Below are 25,592 nucleotides of genomic sequence, written 5' to 3' on the forward strand. Positions count from 1 at the left end.
ACAGTGTACCACCTTGCGCATGCCATGCATGTGGTGATGCTGTCATGACCATCAGGTATCACCTTGAATTGGGCACATCCCATCAGGCAGGGTGCCATCTCGTGAGGGTCACCTGGGTTGCGAGGCCCTCTCGGCCACCAGGTGGCACCTAGGCCCATGCACACCCCACCCACCAGAGTGCCATCTCACAAGGGTCACACTTGTGGCATGGCCCTCATGGCAACAGGCTGTCACCTAGGCCCAGGCACATCCAGCCCAACAGGATGCCACCACGCATGGGTCACCCATGTGGTGAGGCTGTAATGGCTGCCAGATGTCACCTCAGCTCAGTCACACCCTGCCCGGCAAAAAGCCACCTCACATGGGTCACCCGTGTTGAGAGGCTGTCACAACCACGGGGTGTCCATTGACCCCATCACACCCTGCTGGCAGGGTGCCACATCATGCATACCACCCAAGTGCTGAGGCCATTATGGTCACAAGGTGTAACCTCGGTCCAGTAACACCCCACCCAGATGGGTGCACCCTTGCACTTGTCACACACATAGCTGCACCGTCAAAGCCACTGGGTGTCACCTAGACCCCCTCACATCCCACCTGCGGTGTGCCACTTTGCATGTGCCACCCATGTTGCAAGGCCATTATGGCTGCCAGATGTCACCTAAGATCCATCACACCCCACCTAGCAGGGTGCCACCTCACATCAGTCACCCACGTGCTGAGGACATCAGGGCTGCCAGGTGTCACATCAACCTGGGCATATCCACCCAGTGGGGTGCCACCTCACATAGGTAACCCACGTGGCAAGTACATCATAGCTGCTGGCTGTCACCTCAGCCCAGGCACACGCCACCAGATGGGGAGCCACCTTGCACCTGTCACCCGAGTGGCAAGGCCATCACAGAAGCTGTGTTTGACCTTGGCCTGGGCACATGCCGCCTGGTGGGATGCCACCACACCAGGGTCACCTATGTGGTGAGGCTGACATTCCATTGGGTTTCACCTCAGCCCAGTCACACATCACCTGGGGGCTGCCACCTCGCATGGGTCACCCACATGTTGATGCCCTCATGAATGCTGGGATTCACTTTTGCCTGGGCACACACCAACTGGAGGAGTGCCACATACTGTGGTGCATCTGCCTGATGAGGCCTGCATGGCAGCTGGGTGTCACCTAGACCTGGTCACACCCCACCCATCATGGTGACACTTCGCACATGCCACCTGCATGGCGATGTGGTCAGGAGGCCGAGTTTCACCTTGGCTACTTCAAAACCTGCCCAGTGGGGAGCCACATCATGCAGGTGATGCACGTTGCAAGACCCTCATGGCCAGGGTGTCACTTAGGCCTGGTCACACCCCACGCCACAGAGTGCCATTTTACACATATCACGCATGAGGCAAGGCCGTAATGGTCACTGGGTGTCACCTCGGCCCAGTTACACACTGCCTGGCTGTGTGCCACCATGTGTGGGTCTCCCGTGTGGCTAGGCCTTCATGCCCACTGGGTTTCACCTCAGAACTGGCACAACCTGCCCAGCTGGGTGCAACCTCATGTGGGTCACCCACGTATTGAGGCCATAATGGAAGTGCGGTTTGACCTCGGCCTGGGCAAATCCCACCCAGAGGGATGCCACTCCACATGTGCCACCCGCATGGTGAGGCCATCATGGCCAGCAGGTGTCACCTCGGCCTTGGGACACTCTGCCCAGTGGAGAGCAACCTCATGCATGCCACCCTTGCGGTGAGGCCTTGTACAGGTCACCTGCATCGTGAGGCCATCACAGCCACCAGGTGTCACTTTGGCACAGTCATGTGCTGCCCAACAGGTTGCCACATCACACTGGTCACCCACGTGGTAAGGCTGTCATGGCCCCTGAGTGTCACCTTGGCCTGGGCACACCCAACCCGGTGGGGTGCCACCCATGTGGTGAGGCCATCACAGAACCTGTGTTTGACCTTGGCCCAGAAACACCTGCCCAGTGGGGTTCCAGCCTGCCAGGGTCACCCATGTGGTGAGGCCAACACACTGCCAGGTGTCACCTAGGCCTGGGCACACCTCACCTGGTGGGATGCTACATCTCATTGGTCACCCGCATGTTCAGGACATTACTGTGGCCTGGTGGAAACTCGGCCCCATCACTCCCTACCTGGTGGGGTGCTACCTCATACAGGCCACCCACATGGCAAGGCCGTCACAGCCACCAGGTGTCACCTCAGCCCCATTGCACTCCACCCATCAGGTGGCCACCTCACACGGGTCACCTGTGTGGCAAACCCATCATGGCCGCCAGGTGTCACTTCAGTCCTGTCAATCTCCACCAGGTCAGGTACCACCTCACATATGTCACCAGCATGGCAAGGTCATCATGACCATGGTGTGTCACCTCAGCCCCATGACACACCACCTGGCATGGTGAAACCTTGCATGAGCCACCCACGTGGTGAGGACATCACAGCCACTGGGTGTCAAAATGGCCCAGACACACGCCTCATGGTGGAATGCCACCTCATGCAGGTCACCCATGTGGTGAGGCCGTCACAGCCACCATGTGTCACCTCGGCCCCAAACTGCCTACCTGATGGGGTGCTACCTCACATGTGCCACCCACATGACAATGCAGTCAAGCAACTAGCTGTCACCTCATCCCCATGACACCACACCTGGTGGGGTGTCATCTCTTGCATGCCACCCATGTGATGAGGACACCACAGACACCAGGTGTCACCTTAGCTCAATCACACTCTGTCCTCCAGTGTGTCACCTCATGCAAGCCACCCGTGTGGTGAGTCCATCACCGTCATCAGGTGTCACCTCAACCCAGGTGCACCTCGCCGTGTGCAATGCCACTTCGCACGAGTCACCTGAAATGTGAGGCCATCATGGCTGCCAGGTGTCACCTAGGCCTGGGCACACCCCACCTGGTGGGATGCTACCTCTCATTGGTCACCCGCATGTTGAGGACATTACAGTGGCCTGGTGGAACCTCGGCCCCATCACTCCCTACCTGGTGGGGTGCTACCTCGTACATGCCACCCACATGGCAAGGCCATCACAGCCACAAGGTGTCACCTCAGCCTGGTCACACCCTCCCCAGTGGAGTGTCACCTTACACATGCCACCCATATTGCTCATCTGTCACATAAACCATGTGTCACCTCAACCTGGGTGCACCCCACCCAGCACTGGTAACCCACGTTGCAGGGCAATCATAGCAACCAGGTGTCACCTCGGCATGGGCACACCCCACCCAGCAGGATACCACCTCATGCGGGTCACCAGTGTGTTGAGGCCCTCACGGCCGCCATGTTTCACCTAGGCCTGGGCACACCCCACCCAGTGGGGTTTCAACTCACGAATGTCACCCATGTAGTGAGGCCTTCATGGCTGCTGGTTGTCACCTTGGCCCAGTCATACACCACCCAGTGGGATGCCACCACACAGCGGTAACCAGCGTGGCGAGGCTGTCACAGCTGCCAGGTGTCATTTTGGCCCGTTCACACCACGCACAGCTGGGTGCCACCTCGTGCTAGCCACCCACGTGGCGAGTCATCTCAGCCACCATGTTTCACTTTGGCCCCATCACTCTAGGCCTGGTAGGGTGCGACCTCACATGTGCTACCCACATGGTGAGGCAGTAACGGCCATAGTGTTTTACCTCATCCCCATGACACCATGCCCAGTGGGGTGTCATCTCTTGTGTGCCATCCATGTGGCAAGCCCATCATGGCTGCCGGGTGTCACCTCAGCCCAATCACACCCTACCTGACAGGGCTAACTTCATGCATGCCACCCACATTGCAAGTCCAATGTGGTCGCTGTGTCATGTCAACCCAGTCACACCACACCATGCAGGATTCCAAATTGCATGGGTCACCTGTGTTGTGAGGCCTTCACAGCCACTGAGTGTCACCTCGGCCTGGGTACACCTTGCCCATTGGGATGTCACCTAGCATGTGCCACCCACATGGTGCAGCACTCACGGCCACCAATATTCAGCCACGTCACTCCCTGCCCAGGAGAATGTCACCTCAACATGGCACCTGCATGGCAAGGTGGTCACACCACTGGGTGTCACGTCTGCATGGTCACACCCCATCCCGCAGGTTGCCACCTGGCAAAGGTCAACTGCATGGTGAGGCTGTCATGGCTGCCAGATGTCTCCTCTGCCTGAGCACACACTGCCTGGTGGGGAGCCACCATGCACAGATCACCCACGTGATGAGGCCCTCACAGCTGCTGGGTGTCACCTTGGTTGCTTCACACACCACCCAGTGGGGTACCACCTCGTATGGGTCACCTGCATGGAGAAGCCATCACTGCCACTGGGTGACAGCTTAGCTCAGTCACACCATGTCTTGTGGGGAGCCACCTCACTTGGGTCACCCATGTGGTGAGGCTGTCATAGCCATGGGATGTCACCTTGACCCCTTCATAGCTTTCACAGCAGGGTGCCACCACGCTGGAGCCACCTAAGAGGCAAGGGATCATGACCACCATGTGTCATCTCAGCCACGTCACACCCCACCAGGCAAGGTGCTACCTCACCCATGTCACCAGCATGGTGAGGCTATCAAGGCCGCGAGGTGTCACCTAAGCCCACTCAGACACTGCCCCATGGGGTGCTACATAGTGCATGCTACTCACATGGCTAGGCCATCATGGCCACCGGGTGTCACTTCAGCCCCGTCATTCCCCACCCTGCCAGGTGCCACCTTGATGTGCCACCCGCATAGCTAGGCAATCACACCACTACGTGCCACCTTGTCCCTGTGACACCACACCTGGCACAATGTCATCTCTTGTGTGTCCCCCATGTAGTGAGGCCATCATGGCCACCGGGTGTCACTTCAGCCCCATCATTCCCCACCCTGCCAGGTGCCGCCTTGATGTGCCACCCACATAGCTAGGCAATCACACCACTAGGTGCCACCTTGTCCCTGTGACACCACACCTGGCACCATGTCATCTCTTGTGTGTCCCCCATGTAGTGAGGCCATCACGGCCCCTGGGTGTCACCTCTTCCTGGTCAATACCCACCTGCCAGGGTGTCAACTAGCATGTGCTTCCCTCAGGACGAGACCATCACAGCCACCAGGTGTCACCTCAGCCCGATCACACACTGCACAGTGGGGTGTCACCTGGTGCATGCCACCTGTGCTGCAAGTCTGTCTCGGTCAAAGTGTGTCACCTCAACCCGGGCATACCCCACCATGTGAGATGCCACCTCACATGGTTACTCACGTTGTGAGCACCTCTATGCCACCAGATGTCACCTTGGCCTGGTTACACCCTGCCAGGCAGGGTGCCAGCTCATGTGGGTCACCCATGTGGTGAGGTCCTCATGGCCACTGGGCATCACCTTGGACCAGTCACACACCACCTAACGGGGTGCCACTTTGCAAGGGTCACCCATGTGATGTGGCTCTCACAGCTGCTGTGGATCACTTTGGCCTGGTCACACTGCAGCCTGCAGGGTGCAATCTCACACTTGCTACGATTGTGGTGAGGCTGTCATGGCCACCAGGTGTCACCTTGGCCTGGTCACAACCCACACAGCATGGTGCCACCTCTTGCAGGTCACCCATGTGGCAAGGCCATCACTGCTGCCGGGTGTCACCTCAGCTCGGTCACAACCTGCCAGCAGGAAGCCACCTAGTATAGGTCACCAGGGTTGCAAGGCTGTCACAGCCACAGGGTGTCCATTGACCCTATCGCACCTTGCCTGGCAGGGTGCTACCATGTGTGTGCCACCCAAGTGGTGAGGCCATCACAGACACCAGGTGCCACCTCGGCCCTGTAACACCCCACCTGGTGGGGTGCAACCTTGCACTTGCCACCCATGTAGCTGGGCCATCACAGCACCATGGGTCACCTCGGCACCCTTACACCCTGCCCAGAGCGGTGGCACTTTGCAGGTTCCACCCACATTGCAAGGCCATTACAGCTGCTGGGTGTCACTTCAGCCCCACCACACCCTGCCTGGTGGGGTGTCAACTCATGTGATTCACCCATGTGGTGAGGCCACCAGGGATATCAGGCCTCACCTCAGCCCAGGCACATCCACCCTGTGGGGTGCCACCTTACATGTGTAAGCCATGTGGTGAGGCCGTCAGTGTTGCCAGGTCTCACCTCAGCCCAGGGACACCAAGTCCGGCCTGGAGCCACTTCATGCATGCCACCCACATGGCAAGGCCATGATGGCCACAGGGTGTCACCTAGGATTATCAAACACAGCCCAACAGTGTACCACCTTGCGCATGCCATGCATGTGGTGATGCTGTCATGACCATCAGGTATCACCTTGAATTGGGCACATCCCATCAGGCAGGGTGCCATCTCGTGAGGGTCACCTGGGTTGCGAGGCCCTCTCGGCCACCAGGTGGCACCTAGGCCCATGCACACCCCACCCACCAGAGTGCCATCTCACAAGGGTCACACTTGTGGCATGGCCCTCATGGCAACTGGCTGTCACCTAGGCCCAGGCACATCCAGCCCAACAGGATGCCACCACGCATGGGTCACCCATGTGGTGAGGCTGTAATGGCTGCCAGATGTCACCTCAGCTCAGTCACACCCTGCCCGGCAAAAAGCCACCTCACATGGGTCACCCGTGTTGAGAGGCTGTCACAACCACGGGGTGTCCATTGACCCCATCACACCCTGCTGGCAGGGTGCCACATCATGCATACCACCCAAGTGCTGAGGTCATTATGGTCACAAGGTGTAACCTCGGTCCAGTAACACCCCACCCAGATGGGTGCACCCTTGCACTTGTCACACACATAGCTGCACCGTCAAAGCCACTGGGTGTCACCTAGACCCCCTCACATCCCACCTGCGGTGTGCCACTTTGCATGTGCCACCCATGTTGCAAGGCCATTATGGCTGCCAGATGTCACCTCAGATCCATCACACCCCACCTAGCAGGGTGCCACCTCACATCAGTCACCCACGTGCTGAGGACATCAGGGCTGCCAGGTGTCACATCAACCTGGGCATATCCACCCAGTGGGGTGCCACCTCACATAGGTAACCCACGTGGCAAGTACATCATAGCTGCTGGCTGTCACCTCAGCCCAGGCACACGCCACCAGATGGGGAGCCACCTTGCACCTGTCACCCGAGTGGCAAGGCCATCACAGAAGCTGTGTTTGACCTTGGCCTGGGCACATGCCGCCTGGTGGGATGCCACCACACCAGGGTCACCTATGTGGTGAGGCTGACATTCCATTGGGTTTCACCTCAGCCCAGTCACACATCACCTGGGGGCTGCCACCTCGCATGGGTCACCCACATGTTGATGCCCTCATGAATGCTGGGATTCACTTTTGCCTGGGCACACACCAACTGGAGGAGTGCCACATACTGTGGTGCATCTGCCTGATGAGGCCTGCATGGCAGCTGGGTGTCACCTAGACCTGGTCACACCCCACCCATCATGGTGACACTTCGCACATGCCACCTGCATGGCGATGTGGTCAGGAGGCCGAGTTTCACCTCGGCTACTTCAAAACCTGCCCAGTGGGGAGCCACATCATGCAGGTGATGCACGTTGCAAGACCCTCATGGCCAGGGTGTCACTTAGGCCTGGTCACACCCCACGCCACAGAGTGCCATTTTACACATATCACGCATGAGGCAAGGCCGTAATGGTCACTGGGTGTCACCTCGGCCCAGTTACACACTGCCTGGCTGTGTGCCACCATGTGTGGGTCTCCCGTGTGGCTAGGCCTTTTGCCCACTGGGTTTCACCTCAGAACTGGCACAACCTGCCCAGCTGGGTGCAACCTCATGTGGGTCACCCACGTATTGAGGCCATAATGGAAGTGCGGTTTGACCTCGGCCTGGGCAAATCCCACCCAGAGGGATGCCACTCCACATGTGCCACCCGCATGGTGAGGCCATCATGGCCAGCAGGTGTCACCTCGGCCTTGGGACACTCTGCCCAGTGGAGAGCAACCTCATGCATGCCACCCTTGCGGTGAGGCCTTGTACAGGTCACCTGCATCGTGAGGCCATCACAGCCACCAGGTGTCACTTTGGCACAGTCATGTGCTGCCCAACAGGTGGCCACATCACACTGGTCACCCACGTGGTAAGGCTGTCATGGCCCCTGAGTGTCACCTTGGCCTGGGCACACCCAACCCGGTGGGGTGCCACCCATGTGGTGAGGCCATCACAGAACCTGTGTTTGACCTTGGCCCAGAAACACCTGCCCAGTGGGGTTCCAGCCTGCCAGGGTCACCCATGTGGTGAGGCCAACACACTGCCAGGTGTCACCTAGGCCTGGGCACACCTCACCTGGTGGGATGCTACATCTCATTGGTCACCCACATGTTCAGGACATTACTGTGGCCTGGTGGAAACTCGGCCCCATCACTCCCTACCTGGTGGGGTGCTACCTCATACAGGCCACCCACATGGCAAGGCCGTCACAGCCACCAGGTGTCACCTCAGCCCCATTGCACTCCACCCATCAGGTGGCCACCTCACACGGGTCACCTGTGTGGCAAACCCATCATGTCCGCCAGGTGTCACTTCAGTCCTGTCAATCTCCACCAGGTCAGGTACCACCTCACATATGTCACCAGCATGGCAAGGTCATCATGACCATGGTGTGTCACCTCAGCCCCATGACACACCACCTGGCATGGTGAAACCTTGCATGAGCCACCCACGTGGTGAGGACATCACAGCCACTGGGTGTCAAAATGGCCCAGACACACGCCTCATGGTGGAATGCCACCTCATGCAGGTCACCCATGTGGTGAGGCCGTCACAGCCACCATGTGTCACCTCGGCCCCAACTCTGCCTACCTGATGGGGTGCTACCTCACATGTGCCACCCACATGACAATGCAGTCACAGCCACTAGCTGTCACCTCATCCCCATGACACCACACCTGGTGGGGTGTCATCTCTTGCATGCCACCCATGTGATGAGGACACCACAGCCACCAGGTGTCACCTTAGCTCAATCACACTCTGTCCTCCAGTGTGTCACCTCATGCAAGCCACCCGTGTGGTGAGTCCATCACCATCATCAGGTGTCACCTCAACCCAGGTGCACCTCGCCGTGTGCAATGCCACTTCGCACGAGTCACCTGAAATGTGAGGCCATCATGGCTGCCAGGTGTCACCTAGGCCTGCGCACACCCCACCTGGTGGGATGCTACCTCTCATTGGTCACCCGCATGTTGAGGACATTACAGTGGCCTGGTGGAACCTCGGCCCCATCACTCCCTACCTGGTGGGGTGCTACCTCGTACATGCCACCCACATGGCAAGGCCATCACAGCCACAAGGTGTCACCTCAGCCTGGTCACACCCTCCCCAGTGGAGTGTCACCTTACACATGCCACCCATATTGCTCATCTGTCACATAAACCATGTGTCACCTCAACCTGGGTGCACCCCACCCAGCACTGGTAACCTACGTTGCAGGGCAATCATAGCAACCAGGTGTCACCTCGGCATGGGCACACCCCACCCAGCAGGATACCACCTCATGCGGGTCACCAGTGTGTTGAGGCCCTCACGGCCGCCATGTTTCACCTAGGCCTGGGCACACCCCACCCAGTGGGGTTTCAACTCACGAATGTCACCCATGTAGTGAGGCCTTCATGGCTGCTGGTTGTCACCTTGGCCCAGTCATACACCACCCAGTGGGATGCCACCACACAGCGGTAACCAGCGTGGCGAGGCTGTCACAGCTGCCAGGTGTCATTTTGGCCCGTTCACACCACGCACAGCTGGGTGCCACCTCGTGCTAGCCACCCACGTGGCAAGTCATCTCAGCCACCATGTTTCACTTTGGCCCCATCACTCTAGGCCTGGTAGGGTGCGACCTCACATGTGCTACCCACATGGTGAGGCAGTAACGGCCATAGTGTTTTACCTCATCCCCATGACACCATGCCCAGTGGGGTGTCATCTCTTGTGTGCCATCCATGTGGCAAGCCCATCATGGCTGCCGGGTGTCACCTCAGCCCAATCACACCCTACCTGACAGGGCTAACCTCACGCATGCCACCCACATTGCAAGTCCAATGTGGTCGCTGTGTCATGTCAACCCAGTCACACCACACCATGCAGGATTCCAAATCGCATGGGTCACCTGTGTTGTGAGGCCTTCACAGCCACTGAGTGTCACCTCGGCCTGGGTACACCTTGCCCATTGGGATGTCACCTAGCATGTGCCACCCACATGGTGCAGCACTCACGGCCACCAATATTCAGCCGCGTCACTCCCTGCCCAGGAGAATGTCACCTCAACATGGCACCTGCATGGCAAGGTGGTCACACCGCTGGGTGTCACGTCTGCATGGTCACACCCCATCCCGCAGGTTGCCACCTGGCAAAGGTCAACTGCATGGTGAGGCTGTCATGGCTGCCAGATGTCTCCTCTGCCTGAGCACACACTGCCTGGTGGGGAGCCACCATGCACAGATCACCCACGTGATGAGGCCCTCACAGCTGCTGGGTGTCACCTTGGTTGCTTCACACACCACCCAGTGGGGTACCACCTCGTATGGGTCACCTGCATGGAGAAGCCATCACTGCCACTGGGTGACAGCTTAGCTCAGTCACACCATGTCTTGTGGGGAGCCACCTCACTTGGGTCACCCATGTGGTGAGGCTGTCATAGCCATGGGATGTCACCTTGACCCCTTCATAGCTTTCACAGCAGGGTGCCACCACGCTGGAGCCACCTAAGAGGCAAGGGATCATGACCACCATGTGTCATCTCAGCCACGTCACACCCCACCAGGCAAGGTGCTACCTCACCCATGTCACCAGCATGGTGAGGCTATCAAGGCCGCGAGGTGTCACCTAAGCCCACTCAGACACTGCCCCATGGGGTGCTACATAGTGCATGCTACTCACATGGCTAGGCCATCATGGCCACCGGGTGTCACTTCAGCCCCATCATTCCCCACCCTGCCAGGTGCCACCTTGATGTGCCACCCACATAGCTAGGCAATCACACCACTAGGTGCCACCTTGTCCCTGTGACACCACACCTGGCACCATGTCATCTCTTGTGTGTCCCCCATGTAGTGAGGCCATCACGGCCACTGGGTGTCACCTCTTCCTGGTCAATACCCACCTGCCAGGGTGTCAACTAGCATGTGCTTCCCTCAGGACGAGACCATCACAGCCACCAGGTGTCACCTCAGCCCGATCACACACTGCACAGTGGGGTGTCACCTGGTGCATGCCACCTGTGCTGCAAGTCTGTCTCGGTCAAAGTGTGTCACCTCAACCCGGGCATACCCCACCATGTGAGATGCCACCTCGCATGGTTACTCACGTTGTGAGCACCTCTATGCCACCAGATGTCACCTTGGCCTGGTTACACCCTGCCAGGCAGGGTGCCAGCTCATGTGGGTCACCCATGTGGTGAGGTCCTCATGGCCACTGGGCATCACCTTGGACCAGTCACACACCACCTAACGGGGTGCCACTTTGCAAGGGTCACCCATGTGATGTGGCTCTCACAGCTGCTGTGGATCACTTTGGCCTGCTCACACTGCAGCCTGCAGGGTGCAATCTCACACTTGCTACGATTGTGGTGAGGCTGTCATGGCCACCAGGTGTCACCTTGGCCTGGTCACAACCCACACAGCATGGTGCCACCTCTTGCAGGTCACCCATGTGGCAAGGCCATCACTGCTGCCGGGTGTCACCTCAGCTCGGTCACAACCTGCCAGCAGGAAGCCACCTAGTATAGGTCACCAGGGTTGCAAGGCTGTCACAGCCACAGGGTGTCCATTGACCCTATCGCACCTTGCCTGGCAGGGTGCTACCATGTGTGTGCCACCCAAGTGATGAGGCCATCACAGACACCAGGTGCCACCTCGGCCCTGTAACACCCCACCTGGTGGGGTGCAACCTTGCACTTGCCACCCATGTAGCTGGGCCATCACAGCACCATGGGTCACCTCGGCACCCTTACACCCTGCCCAGAGCGGTGGCACTTTGCAGCTTCCACCCACATTGCAAGGCCATTACAGCTGCTGGGTGTCACTTCAGCCCCACCACACCCTGCCTGGTGGGGTGTCAACTCATGTGATTCACCCATGTGGTGAGGCCACCAGGGATATCAGGCCTCACCTCAGCCCAGGCACATCCACCCTGTGGGGTGCCACCTTACATGTGTAAGCCATGTGGTGAGGCCGACAGTGTTGCCAGGTCTCACCTCAGCCCAGGGACAGCAAGTCCGGCCTGGAGCCACTTCATGCATGCCACCCACATGGCAAGGCCATGATGGCCACAGGGTGTCACCTAGGATTATCAAACACAGCCCAACAGTGTACCACCTTGCGCATGCCATGCATGTGGTGATGCTGTCATGACCATCAGGTATCACCTTGAATTGGGCACATCCCATCAGGCAGGGTGCCATCTCGTGAGGGTCACCTGGGTTGCGAGGCCCTCTCGGCCACCACGTGGCACCTAGGCCCATGCACACCCCACCCACCAGAGTGCCATCTCACAAGGGTCACACTTGTGGCATGGCCCTCATGGCAACAGGCTGTCACCTAGGCCCAGGCACATCCAGCCCAACAGGATGCCACCACGCATGGGTCACCCATGTGGTGAGGCTGTAATGGCTGCCAGATGTCACCTCAGCTCAGTCACACCCTGCCCGGCAAAAAGCCACCTCACATGGGTCACCTGTGTTGAGAGGCTGTCACAACCATGGGGTGTCCATTGGCCCCATCACACCCTGCTGGCAGGGTGCCACATCATGCATACCACCCAAGTGCTGAGGTCATTATGGTCACAAGGTGTAACCTCGGTCCAGTAACACCCCACCCAGATGGGTGCACCCTTGCACTTGTCACACACATAGCTGCACCGTCAAAGCCACTGGGTGTCACCTAGACCCCCTCACATCCCACCTGCGGTGTGCCACTTTGCATGTGCCACCCATGTTGCAAGGCCATTATGGCTGCCAGATGTCACCTCAGATCCATCACACCCCACCTAGCAGGGTGCCACCTCACATCAGTCACCCACGTGCTGAGGACATCAGGGCTGCCAGGTGTCACATCAACCTGGGCATATCCACCCAGTGGGGTGCCACCTCACATAGGTAACCCACGTGGCAAGTACATCATAGCTGCTGGCTGTCACCTCAGCCCAGGCACACGCCACCAGATGGGGAGCCACCTTGCACCTGTCACCCGAGTGGCAAGGCCATCACAGAAGCTGTGTTTGACCTTGGCCTGGGCACATGCCGCCTGGTGGGATGCCACCACACCAGGGTCACCTATGTGGTGAGGCTGACATTCCATTGGGTTTCACCTCAGCCCAGTCACACATCACCTGGGGGCTGCCACCTCGCATGGGTCACCCACATGTTGATGCCCTCATGAATGCTGGGATTCACTTTTGCCTGGGCACACACCAACTGGAGGAGTGCCACATACTGTGGTGCATCTGCCTGATGAGGCCTGCATGGCAGCTGGGTGTCACCTAGACCTGGTCACTCCCCACCCATCATGGTGACACTTCGCACATGCCACCTGCATGGCGATGTGGTCAGGAGGCCGAGTTTCACCTCGGCTACTTCAAAACCTGCCCAGTGGGGAGCCACATCATGCAGGTGATGCACGTTGCAAGACCCTCATGGCCAGGGTGTCACTTAGGCCTGGTCACACCCCACGCCACAGAGTGCCATTTTACACATATCACGCATGAGGCAAGGCCGTAATGGTCACTGGGTGTCACCTCGGCCCAGTTACACACTGCCTGGCTGTGTGCCACCATGTGTGGGTCTCCCGTGTGGCTAGGCCTTTTGCCCACTGGGTTTCACCTCAGAACTGGCACAACCTGCCCAGCTGGGTGCAACCTCATGTGGGTCACCCACGTATTGAGGCCATAATGGAAGTGCGGTTTGACCTCGGCCTGGGCAAATCCCACCCAGAGGGATGCCACTCCACATGTGCCACCCGCATGGTGAGGCCATCATGGCCAGCAGGTGTCACCTCGGCCTTGGGACACTCTGCCCAGTGGAGAGCAACCTCATGCATGCCACCCTTGCGGTGAGGCCTTGTACAGGTCACCTGCATCGTGAGGCCATCACAGCCACCAGGTGTCACTTTGGCACAGTCATGTGCTGCCCAACAGGTGGCCACATCACACTGGTCACCCACGTGGTAAGGCTGTCATGGCCCCTGAGTGTCACCTTGGCCTGGGCACACCCAACCCGGTGGGGTGCCACCCATGTGGTGAGGCCATCACAGAACCTGTGTTTGACCTTGGCCCACAAACACCTGCCCAGTGGGGTTCCAGCCTGCCAGGGTCACCCATGTGGTGAGGCCAACACACTGCCAGGTGTCACCTAGGCCTGGGCACACCTCACCTGGTGGGATGCTACATCTCATTGGTCACCCACATGTTCAGGACATTACTGTGGCCTGGTGGAAACTCGGCCCCATCACTCCCTACCTGGTGGGGTGCTACCTCATACAGGCCACCCACATGGCAAGGCCGTCACAGCCACCAGGTGTCACCTCAGCCCCATTGCACTCCACCCATCAGGTGGCCACCTCACACGGGTCACCTGTGTGGCAAACCCATCATGGCCGCCAGGTGTCACTTCAGTCCTGTCAATCTCCACCAGGTCAGGTACCACCTCACATATGTCACCAGCATGGCAAGGTCATCATGACCATGGTGTGTCACCTCAGCCCCATGACACACCACCTGGCATGGTGAAACCTTGCATGAGCCACCCACGTGGTGAGGACATCACAGCCACTGGGTGTCAAAATGGCCCAGACACACGCCTCATGGTGGAATGCCACCTCATGCAGGTCACCCATGTGGTGAGGCCGTCACAGCCACCATGTGTCACCTCGGCCCCAACTCTGCCTACCTGATGGGGTGCTACCTCACATGTGCCACCCACATGACAATGCAGTCACAGCCACTAGCTGTCACCTCATCCCCATGACACCACACCTGGTGGGGTGTCATCTCTTGCATGCCACCCATGTGATGAGGACACCACAGCCACCAGGTGTCACCTTAGCTCAATCACACTCTGTCCTCCAGTGTGTCACCTCATGCAAGCCACCCGTGTGGTGAGTCCATCACCATCATCAGGTGTCACCTCAACCCAGGTGCACCTCGCCGTGTGCAATGCCACTTCGCACGAGTCACCTGAAATGTGAGGCCATCATGGCTGCCAGGTGTCACCTAGGCCTGGGCACACCCCCCCTGGTGGGATGCTACCTCTCATTGGTCACCCGCATGTTGAGGACATTACAGTGGCCTGGTGGAACCTGGGCCCCATCACTCCCTACCTGGTGGGGTGCTACCTCGTACATGCCACCCACATGGCAAGGCCATCACAGCCACAAGGTGTCACCTCAGCCTGGTCACACCCTCCCCAGTGGAGTGTCACCTTACACATGCCACCCATATTGCTCATCTGTCACATAAACCATGTGTCACCTCAACCTGGGTGCACCCCACCCAGCACTGGTAACCCACGTTGCAGGGCAATCATAGCAACCAGGTGTCACCTCGGCATGGGCACACCCCACCCAGCAGGATACCACCTCATGTGGGTCACCAGTGTGTTGAGGCCCTCACGGCCGCCATGTTTCACCTAGGCCTGGGCACACCCCACCCAGTGGGGTTTCAACTCACGAATGTCACCCATGTAGTGAGGCCTTCATGGCTGCTGGTTGTCACCTTGGCCCAGTCATACACCACCCAGTGGGATGCCACCACACAGCGGTAACCAGCGTGGCGAGGCTGTCACAGCTGCCAGGTGTCATTTTGGCCCGTTCACACCACGCACAGCTGGGTGCCACCTCGTGCTAGCCACCCACGTGGCAAGTCATCTCAGCCACCATGTTTCACTTTGGCCCCATCACTCTAGGCCTGGTAGGGTGCGACCTCACATGTGCTACCCACATGGTGAGGCAGTAACGGCCATAGTGTTTTACCTCATCCCCATGACACCATGCCCAGTGGGGTGTCATCTCTTGTGTGCCATCCATGTGGCAAGCCCATCATGGCTGCCGGGTGTCACCTCAGCCCAATCACACCCTACCTGACAGGGCTAACCTCACGCATGCCACCCACATTGCAAGTCCAATGTGGTCGCTGTGTCATGTCAACCCAGTCACACCACACCATGCAGGATTCCAAATCGCATGGGTCACCTGTGTTGTGAGGCCTTCACAGCCACTGAGTGTCACCTCGGCCTGGGTACACCTTGCCCATTGGGATGTCACCTAGCATGTGCCACCCACATGGTGCAGCACTCACGGCCACCAATATTCAGCCGCGTCACTCCCTGCCCAGGAGAATGTCACCTCAACATGGCACCTGCATGGCAAGGTGGTCACACCGCTGGGTGTCACGTCTGCATGGTCACACCCCATCCCGCAGGTTGCCACCTGGCAAAGGTCAACTGCATGGTGAGGCTGTCATGGCTGCCAGATGTCTCCTCTGCCTGAGCACACACTGCCTGGTGGGGAGCCACCATGCACAGATCACCCACGTGATGAGGCCCTCACAGCTGCTGGGTGTCACCTTGGTTGCTTCACACACCACCCAGTGGGGTACCACCTCGTATGGGTCACCTGCATGGAGAAGCCATCACTGCCACTGGGTGACAGCTTAGCTCAGTCACACCATGTCTTGTGGGGAGCCACCTCACTTGGGTCACCCATGTGGTGAGGCTGTCATAGCCATGGGATGTCACCTTGACCCCTTCATAGCTTTCACAGCAGGGTGCCACCACGCTGGAGCCACCTAAGAGGCAAGGGATCATGACCACCATGTGTCATCTCAGCCACGTCACACCCCACCAGGCAAGGTGCTACCTCACCCATGTCACCAGCATGGTGAGGCTATCAAGGCCGCGAGGTGTCACCTAAGCCCACTCAGACACTGCCCCATGGGGTGCTACATAGTGCATGCTACTCACATGGCTAGGCCATCATGGCCACCGGGTGTCACTTCAGCCCCATCATTCCCCACCCTGCCAGGTGCCACCTTGATGTGCCACCCACATAGCTAGGCAATCACACCACTAGGTGCCACCTTGTCCCTGTGACACCACACCTGGCACCATGTCATCTCTTGTGTGTCCCCCATGTAGTGAGGCCATCACGGCCACTGGGTGTCACCTCTTCCTGGTCAATACCCACCTGCCAGGGTGTCAACTAGCATGTGCTTCCCTCAGGACGAGACCATCACAGCCACCAGGTGTCACCTCAGCCCGATCACACACTGCACAGTGGGGTGTCACCTGGTGCATGCCACCTGTGCTGCAAGTCTGTCTCGGTCAAAGTGTGTCACCTCAACCCGGGCATACCCCACCATGTGAGATGCCACCTCGCATGGTTACTCACGTTGTGAGCACCTCTATGCCACCAGATGTCACCTTGGCCTGGTTACACCCTGCCAGGCAGGGTGCCAGCTCATGTGGGTCACCCATGTGGTGAGGTCCTCATGGCCACTGGGCATCACCTTGGACCAGTCACACACCACCTAACGGGGTGCCACTTTGCAAGGGTCACCCATGTGATGTGGCTCTCACAGCTGCTGTGGATCACTTTGGCCTGCTCACACTGCAGCCTGCAGGGTGCAATCTCACACTTGCTACGATTGTGGTGAGGCTGTCATGGCCACCAGGTGTCACCTTGGCCTGGTCACAACCCACACAGCATGGTGCCACCTCTTGCAGGTCACCCATGTGGCAAGGCCATCACTGCTGCCGGGTGTCACCTCAGCTCGGTCACAACCTGCCAGCAGGAAGCCACCTAGTATAGGTCACCAGGGTTGCAAGGCTGTCACAGCCACAGGGTGTCCATTGACCCTATCGCACCTTGCCTGGCAGGGTGCTACCATGTGTGTGCCACCCAAGTGATGAGGCCATCACAGACACCAGGTGCCACCTCGGCCCTGTAACACCCCACCTGGTGGGGTGCAACCTTGCACTTGCCACCCATGTAGCTGGGCCATCACAGCACCATGGGTCACCTCGGCACCCTTACACCCTGCCCAGAGCGGTGGCACTTTGCAGCTTCCACCCACATTGCAAGGCCATTACAGCTGCTGGGTGTCACTTCAGCCCCACCACACCCTGCCTGGTGGGGTGTTAACTCATGTGATTCACCCATGTGGTGAGGCCACCAGGGATATCAGGCCTCACCTCAGCCCAGGCACATCAACCCTGTGGGGTGCCACCTTACATGTGTAAGCCATGTGGTGAGGCCGACAGTGTTGCCAGGTCTCACCTCAGCCCAGGGACAGCAAGTCCGGCCTGGAGCCACTTCATGCATGCCACCCACATGGCAAGGCCATGATGGCCACAGGGTGTCACCTAGGATTATCAAACACAGCCCAACAGTGTACCACCTTGCGCATGCCATGCATGTGGTGATGCTGTCATGACCATCAGGTATCACCTTGAATTGGGCACATCCCATCAGGCAGGGTGCCATCTCGTGAGGGTCACCTGGGTTGCGAGGCCCTCTCGGCCACCACGTGGCACCTAGGCCCATGCACACCCCACCCACCAGAGTGCCATCTCACAAGGGTCACACTTGTGGCATGGCCCTCATGGCAACAGGCTGTCACCTAGGCCCAGGCACATCCAGCCCAACAGGATGCCACCACGCATGGGTCACCCATGTGGTGAGGCTGTAATGGCTGCCAGATGTCACCTCAGCTCAGTCACACCCTGCCCGGCAAAAAGCCACCTCACATGGGTCACCTGTGTTGAGAGGCTGTCACAACCATGGGGTGTCCATTGGCCCCATCACACCCTGCTGGCAGGGTGCCACATCATGCATACCACCCAAGTGCTGAGGTCATTATGGTCACAAGGTGTAACCTCGGTCCAGTAACACGCCACCCAGATGGGTGCACCCTTGCACTTGTCACACACATAGCTGCACCGTCAAAGCCACTGGGTGTCACCTAAACCCCCTCACATCCCACCTGCAGTGTGACACTTTGCATGTGCCACCCATGTTGCAAGGCCATTATGGCTGCCAGATGTCACCTCAGATCCATCACACCCCACCTAGCAGGGTGCCACCTCACATCAGTCACCCACGTGCTGAGGACATCAGGGCTGCCAGGTGTCACATCAACCTGGGCATATCCACCCAGTGGGGTGCCACCTCACATAGGTAACCCACGTGGCAAGTACATCATAGCTGCTGGCTGTCACCTCAGCCCAGGCACATGCCACCTGATGGGGAGCCACCTTGCACCTGTCACCCGAGTGGCAAGGCCATCACAGAAGCTGTGTTTGACCTTGGCCTGGGCACATGCCGCCTGGTGGGATGCCACCACACCAGGGTCACCTATGTGGTGAGGCTGACATTCCATTGGGTTTCACCTCAGCCCAGTCACACATCACCTGGGGGCTGCCACCTCGCATGGGTCACCCACATGTTGATGCCCTCATGAATGCTGGGATTCACTTTTGCCTGGGCACACACCAACTGGAGGAGTGCCACATACTGTGGTGCATCTGCCTGATGAGGCCTGCATGGCAGCTGGGTGTCACCTAGACCTGGTCACACCCCACCCATCACGGTGACACTTCGCACATGCCACCTGCATGGCGATGTGCTCAGGAGGCCGAGTTTCACCTCGGCTACTTCAAAACCTGCCCAGTGGGGAGCCACATCATGCAGGTGATGCACGTTGCAAGACCCTCATGGCCAGGGTGTCACTTAGGCCTGGTCACACCCCACGCCACAGAGTGCCATTTTACACATATCACGCATGAGGCAAGGCCGTAATGGTCACTGGGTGTCACCTCGGCCCAGTTACACACTGCCTGGCTGTGTGCCACCATGTGTTTGGTCTCCCATGTGGCTAGGCCTTCATGCCCACTGGGTTTCACCTCAGAACTGGCACAACCTGCCCAGCTGGGTGCAACCTCATGTGGGTCACCCACTTATTGAGGCCATAATGGAAGTGGGGTTTGACCTCGGCCTGGGCAAATCCCACCCAGAGGGATGCCACTCCACATGTGCCATCCACATGGTGAGGCCATCATGGCCAGCAGGTGTCACCTCGGCCTTGGGACACTCTGCCCAGTGGAGAGCAACCTCATGCATGCCACCCATGCGGTGAGGCCTTGTACAGGTCACCTGCATGGAGAGGCCATCACAGCCACCAGGTGTCACTTTGGCACAGTCATGTGCTGCCCAACAGGTTGCCACATCACACTGGTCACCCACGTGGTAAGGCTGTCATGGCCCCTGAGTGTCACCTTGGCCTGGGCACACCCATCCCAGTGGGGTGCCACCCATGTGGTGAGGCCATCACAGAACCTGTGTTTGACCTTGGCCCACAAACACCTGCCCAGTGGGGTTCCAGCCTGCCAGGGTCACCAATGTGGTGAGGCCAACACACTGCCAGGTGTCACCTAGGCCTGGGCACACCTCACCTGGTGGGATGCTACATCTCATTAGTCACCCGCATGTTCAGGACATTACTGTGGCCTGGTGGAAACTCGGCCCCATCACTCCCTACCTGGTGGGGTGCTACCTCATACAGGCCACCCACATGGCAAGGCCGTCACAGCCACCAGGTGTCACCTCATCCCCATTGCACTCCACCCATCAGGGGGCCACCTCACACGGGTCACCTGTGTGGCAAACCCATCATGGCCGCCAGGTGTCACTTCAGTCCTGACAATCTCCACCAGGTCAGGTACCACCTCACATATGTCACCAGCATGGCAAGGTCATCATGACCATGGTGTGTCACCTCAGCCCCATGACACACCACCTGGCATGGTGAAACCTTGCATGAGCCACCCACGTGGTGAGGACATCACAGCCACTGGGTGTCAAAATGGCCCAGACACACGCCTCATGGTGGAATGCCACCTCATGCAGGTCACCCATGTGGTGAGGCCGTCACAGCCACCATGTGTCACCTCGGCCCCAACTCTGCCAACCTGATGGGGTGCTACCTCACATGTGCCACCCACATGACAATGCAGTCACAGCCACTAGCTGTCACCTCATCCCCATGACACCACACCTGGTGGGGTGTCATCTCTTGCATGCCACCCATGTGATGAGGACACCACAGCCACCAGGTGTCACCTTAGCTCAATCACACTCTGTCCTCCAGTGTGTCACCTCATGCAAGCCACCCGTGCGGTGAGTCCATCACAGTCATCAGGTGTCACCTCAACCCAGGTGCACCTCGCCGTGTGCAATGCCACTTCGCACGAGTCACCTGAAATGTGAGGCCATCATGGCTGCCAGGTGTCACCTAGGCCTGGGCACACCCCACCTGGTGGGATGCTACCTCTCATTGGTCACCCGCATGTTGAGGACATTACAGTGGCCTGGTGGAACCTCGGCCCCATCACTCTCTACCTAGTGGGGTGCTACCTCGTACATGCCAACCACATGGCAAGGCCGTCACAGCCACAAGGTGTCACCTCAGCCTGGTCACACCCTCCCCAGTGGAGTGTCACCTTACACATGCCACCCATATTGCTCATCTGTCACATAAACCATGTGTCACCTCAACCTGGGTGCACCCCTCCCAGCACTGGTAACCCACGTTGCAGGGCAATCATAGCAACCAGGTGTCACCTCGGCATGGGCCCACCCCACCCTGCAGGATACCACCTCATGCGGGTCACCAGTGTGTTGAGGCCCTCACGGCCGCCATGTTTCACCTAGGCCTGGGCACACCCCACCCAGTGGGGTTTCAACTCACGAATGTCACCCATGTAGTGAGGCCTTCATGGCTGCTGGTTGTCACCTTGGCCCAGTCATACACCACCCAGTGGGATGCCACCACACAGCGGTAACCAGCGTGGCGAGGCTGTCACAGCTGCCAGGTGTCATTTTGGCCCGTTCACACCACGCACAGCTGGGTGCCACCTCGTGCTAGCCACCCACGTGGCAAGTCATCTCAGCCACCATGTTTCACTTTGGCCCCATCACTCTAGGCCTGGTAGGGTGCGACCTCACATGTGCTACCCACATGGTGAGGCAGTAACGGCCATAGTGTTTTACCTCATCCCCATGACACCATGCCCAGTGGGGTGTCATCTCTTGTGTGCCATCCATGTGGCAAGCCCATCATGGCTGCCGGGTGTCACCTCAGCCCAATCACACCCTACCTGGCAGGGCTAACCTCATGCATGCCACCCACATTGCAAGTCCAATGTGGTCGCTGTGTCATGTCAACCCAGTCACACCACACCATGCAGGATTCCAAATCGCATGGGTCACCTGTGTTGTGAGGCCTTCACAGCCACTGAGTGTCACCTCGGCCTGGGTACACCTTGCCCATTGGGATGTCACCTAGCATGTGCCACCCACATGGTGCAGCACTCACAGCCACCAATATTCAGCCGCGTCACTCCCTGCCCAGGAGAATGTCACCTCAACATGGCACCTGCATGGCAAGGTGGTCACACCGCTGGGTGTCACGTCTGCATGGTCACACCCCATCCCGCAGGTTGCCACCTGGCAAAGGTCAACTGCATGGTGAGACTGTCATGGCTGCCAGATGTCTCCTCTGCCTGAGCACACACTGCCTGGTGGGGAGCCACCATGCACAGATCACCCACATGATGAGGCCCTCACAGCTGCTGGGTGTCACCTTGGTTGCTTCACACACCACCCAGTGGGGTACCACCTCGTATGGGTCACCTGCATGGAGAAGCCATCACTGCCACTGGGTGACAGCTTAGCTCAGTCACACCATGTCTTGTGGGGAGCCACCTCACTTGGGTCACCCATGTGGTGAGGCTGTCATAGCCATGGGATGTCACCTTGACCCCTTCATAGCTTTCACAGCAGGGTGCCACCACGCTGGAGCCACCTAAGAGGCAAGGGATCATGACCACCATGTGTCATCTCAGCCACGTCACACCCCACCAGGCAAGGTGCTACCTCACCCATGTCACCAGCATGGTGAGGCTATCAAGGCCGCGAGGTGTCACCTAAGCCCACTCAGACACTGCCCGATGGGGTGCTACATAGTGCATGCTACTCACATGGCTAGGCCATCATGGCCACCGGGTGTCACTTCAGCCCCGTCATTCCCCACCCTGCCAGGTGCCACCTTGATGTGCCACCCACATAGCTAGGCAATCACACCACTAGGTGCCACCTTGTCCCTGTGACACCACACCTGGCACCATGTCATCTCTTGTGTGTCCCCCATGTAGTGAGGCCATCACGGCCCCTGGGTGTCACCTCTTCCTGGTCAATACCCACCTGCCAGGGTGTCAACTAGCATGTGCTTCCCTCAGGACGAGACCATCACAGCCACCAGGTGTCACCTCAGCCCGATCACACACTGCACAGTGGGGTGTCACCTGGTGCATGCCACCTGTGCTGCAAGTCTGTCTTGGTCAAAGTGTGTCACCTCAACCCGGGCATACCCCACCATGTGAGATGCCACCTCGCATGGTTACTCACATTGTGAGCACCTCTATGCCACCAGATGTCACCTTGGCCTGGTTACACCCTGCCAGGCAGGGTGCCAGCTCATGTGGGTCACCCATGTGGTGAGGTCCTCATGGCCACTGGGCATCACCTTGGACCAGTCACACACCACCTAACGGGGTGCCACTTTGCAAGGGTCACCCATGTGATGTGGCTCTCACAGCTGCTGTGGATCACTTTGGCCTGGTCACACTGCAGCCTGCAGGGTGCAATCTCACACTTGCTACGATTGTGGTGAGGCTGTCATGGCCACCAGGTGTCACCTTGGCCTGGTCACAACCCACACAGCATGGTGCCACCTCTTGCAGGTCACCCATGTGGCAAGGCCATCACTGCTGCCGGGTGTCACCTCAGCTCGGTCACAACCTGCCAGCAGGAAGCCACCTAGTATAGGTCACCAGGGTTGCAAGGCTGTCACAGCCACAGGGTGTCCATTGACCCTATCGCACCTTGCCTGGCAGGGTGCTACCATGTGTGTGCCACCCAAGTGGTGAGGCCATCACAGACACCAGGTGCCACCTCGGCCCTGTAACACCCCACCTGGTGGGGTGCAACCTTGCACTTGCCACCCATGTAGCTGGGCCATCACAGCACCATGGGTCACCTCGGCACCCTTACACCCTGCCCAGAGCGGTGGCACTTTGCAGCTTCCACCCACATTGCAAGGCCATTACAGCTGCTGGGTGTCACTTCAGCCCCACCACACCCTGCCTGGTGGGGTGTTAACTCATGTGATTCACCCATGTGGTGAGGCCACCAGGGATATCAGGCCTCACCTCAGCCCAGGCACATCCACCCTGTGGGGTGCCACCTTACATGTGTAAGCCATGTGGTGAGGCCGTCAGTGTTGCCAGGTCTCACCTCAGCCCAGGGACACCAAGTCCGGCCTGGAGCCACTTCATGCATGCCACCCACATGGCAAGGCCATGATGGCCACAGGGTGTCACCTAGGATTATCAAACACAGCCCAACAGTGTACCACCTTGCACATGCCATGCATGTGGTGATGCTGTCATGACCATCAGGTATCACCTTGAATTGGGCACATCCCATCAGGCAGGGTGCCATCTCGTGAGGGTCACCTGGGTTGCGAGGCCCTCTCGGCCACCACGTGGCACCTAGGCCCATGCACACCCCACCCACCAGAGTGCGATCTCACAAGGGTCACACTTGTGGCATGGCCCTCATGGCAACCGGCTGTCACCTAGGCCCAGGCACATCCAGCCCAACAGGATGCCACCACGCATGGGTCACCCATGTGGTGAGGCTGTAATGGCTGCCAGATGTCACCTCAGCTCAGTCACACCCTGCCCGGCAAAAAGCCACCTCACATGGGTCACCCGTGTTGAGAGGCTGTCACAACCACGGGGTGTCCATTGACCCCATCACACCCTGCTGGCAGGGTGCCACATCATGCATACCACCCAAGTGCTGAGGCCATTATGGTCACAAGGTGTAACCTCGGTCCAGTAACACCCCACCCAGATGGGTGCACCCTTGCACTTGTCACACACATAGCTGCACCGTCAAAGCCACTGGGTGTCACCTAGACCCCCTCACATCCCACCTGCGGTGTGCCACTTTGCATGTGCCACCCATGTTGCAAGGCCATTATGGCTGCCAGATGTCACCTAAGATCCATCACACCCCACCTAGCAGGGTGCCACCTCACATCAGTCACCCACGTGCTGAGGACATCAGGGCTGCCAGGTATCACATCAACCTGGGCATATCCACCCAGTGGGGTGCCACCTCACATAGGTAACCCACGTGGCAAGTACATCATAGCTGCTGGCTGTCACCTCAGCCCAGGCACACGCCACCAGATGGGGAGCCACCTTGCACCTGTCACCCGAGTGGCAAGGCCATCACAGAAGCTGTGTTTGACCTTGGCCTGGGCACATGCCGCCTGGTGGGATGCCACCACACCAGGGTCACCTATGTGGTGAGGCTGACATTCCATTGGGTTTCACCTCAGCCCAGTCACACATCACCTGGGGGCTGCCACCTCGCATGGGTCACCCACATGTTGATGCCCTCATGAATGCTGGGATTCACTTTTGCCTGGGCACACACCAACTGGAGGAGTGCCACATACT

The sequence above is a fragment of the Hippopotamus amphibius genome, chromosome 3, assembly GCF_030028045.1.
Source record: "Hippopotamus amphibius kiboko isolate mHipAmp2 chromosome 3, mHipAmp2.hap2, whole genome shotgun sequence".
In the NCBI taxonomy this organism is placed as follows: Eukaryota; Metazoa; Chordata; class Mammalia; order Artiodactyla; family Hippopotamidae; genus Hippopotamus; species Hippopotamus amphibius.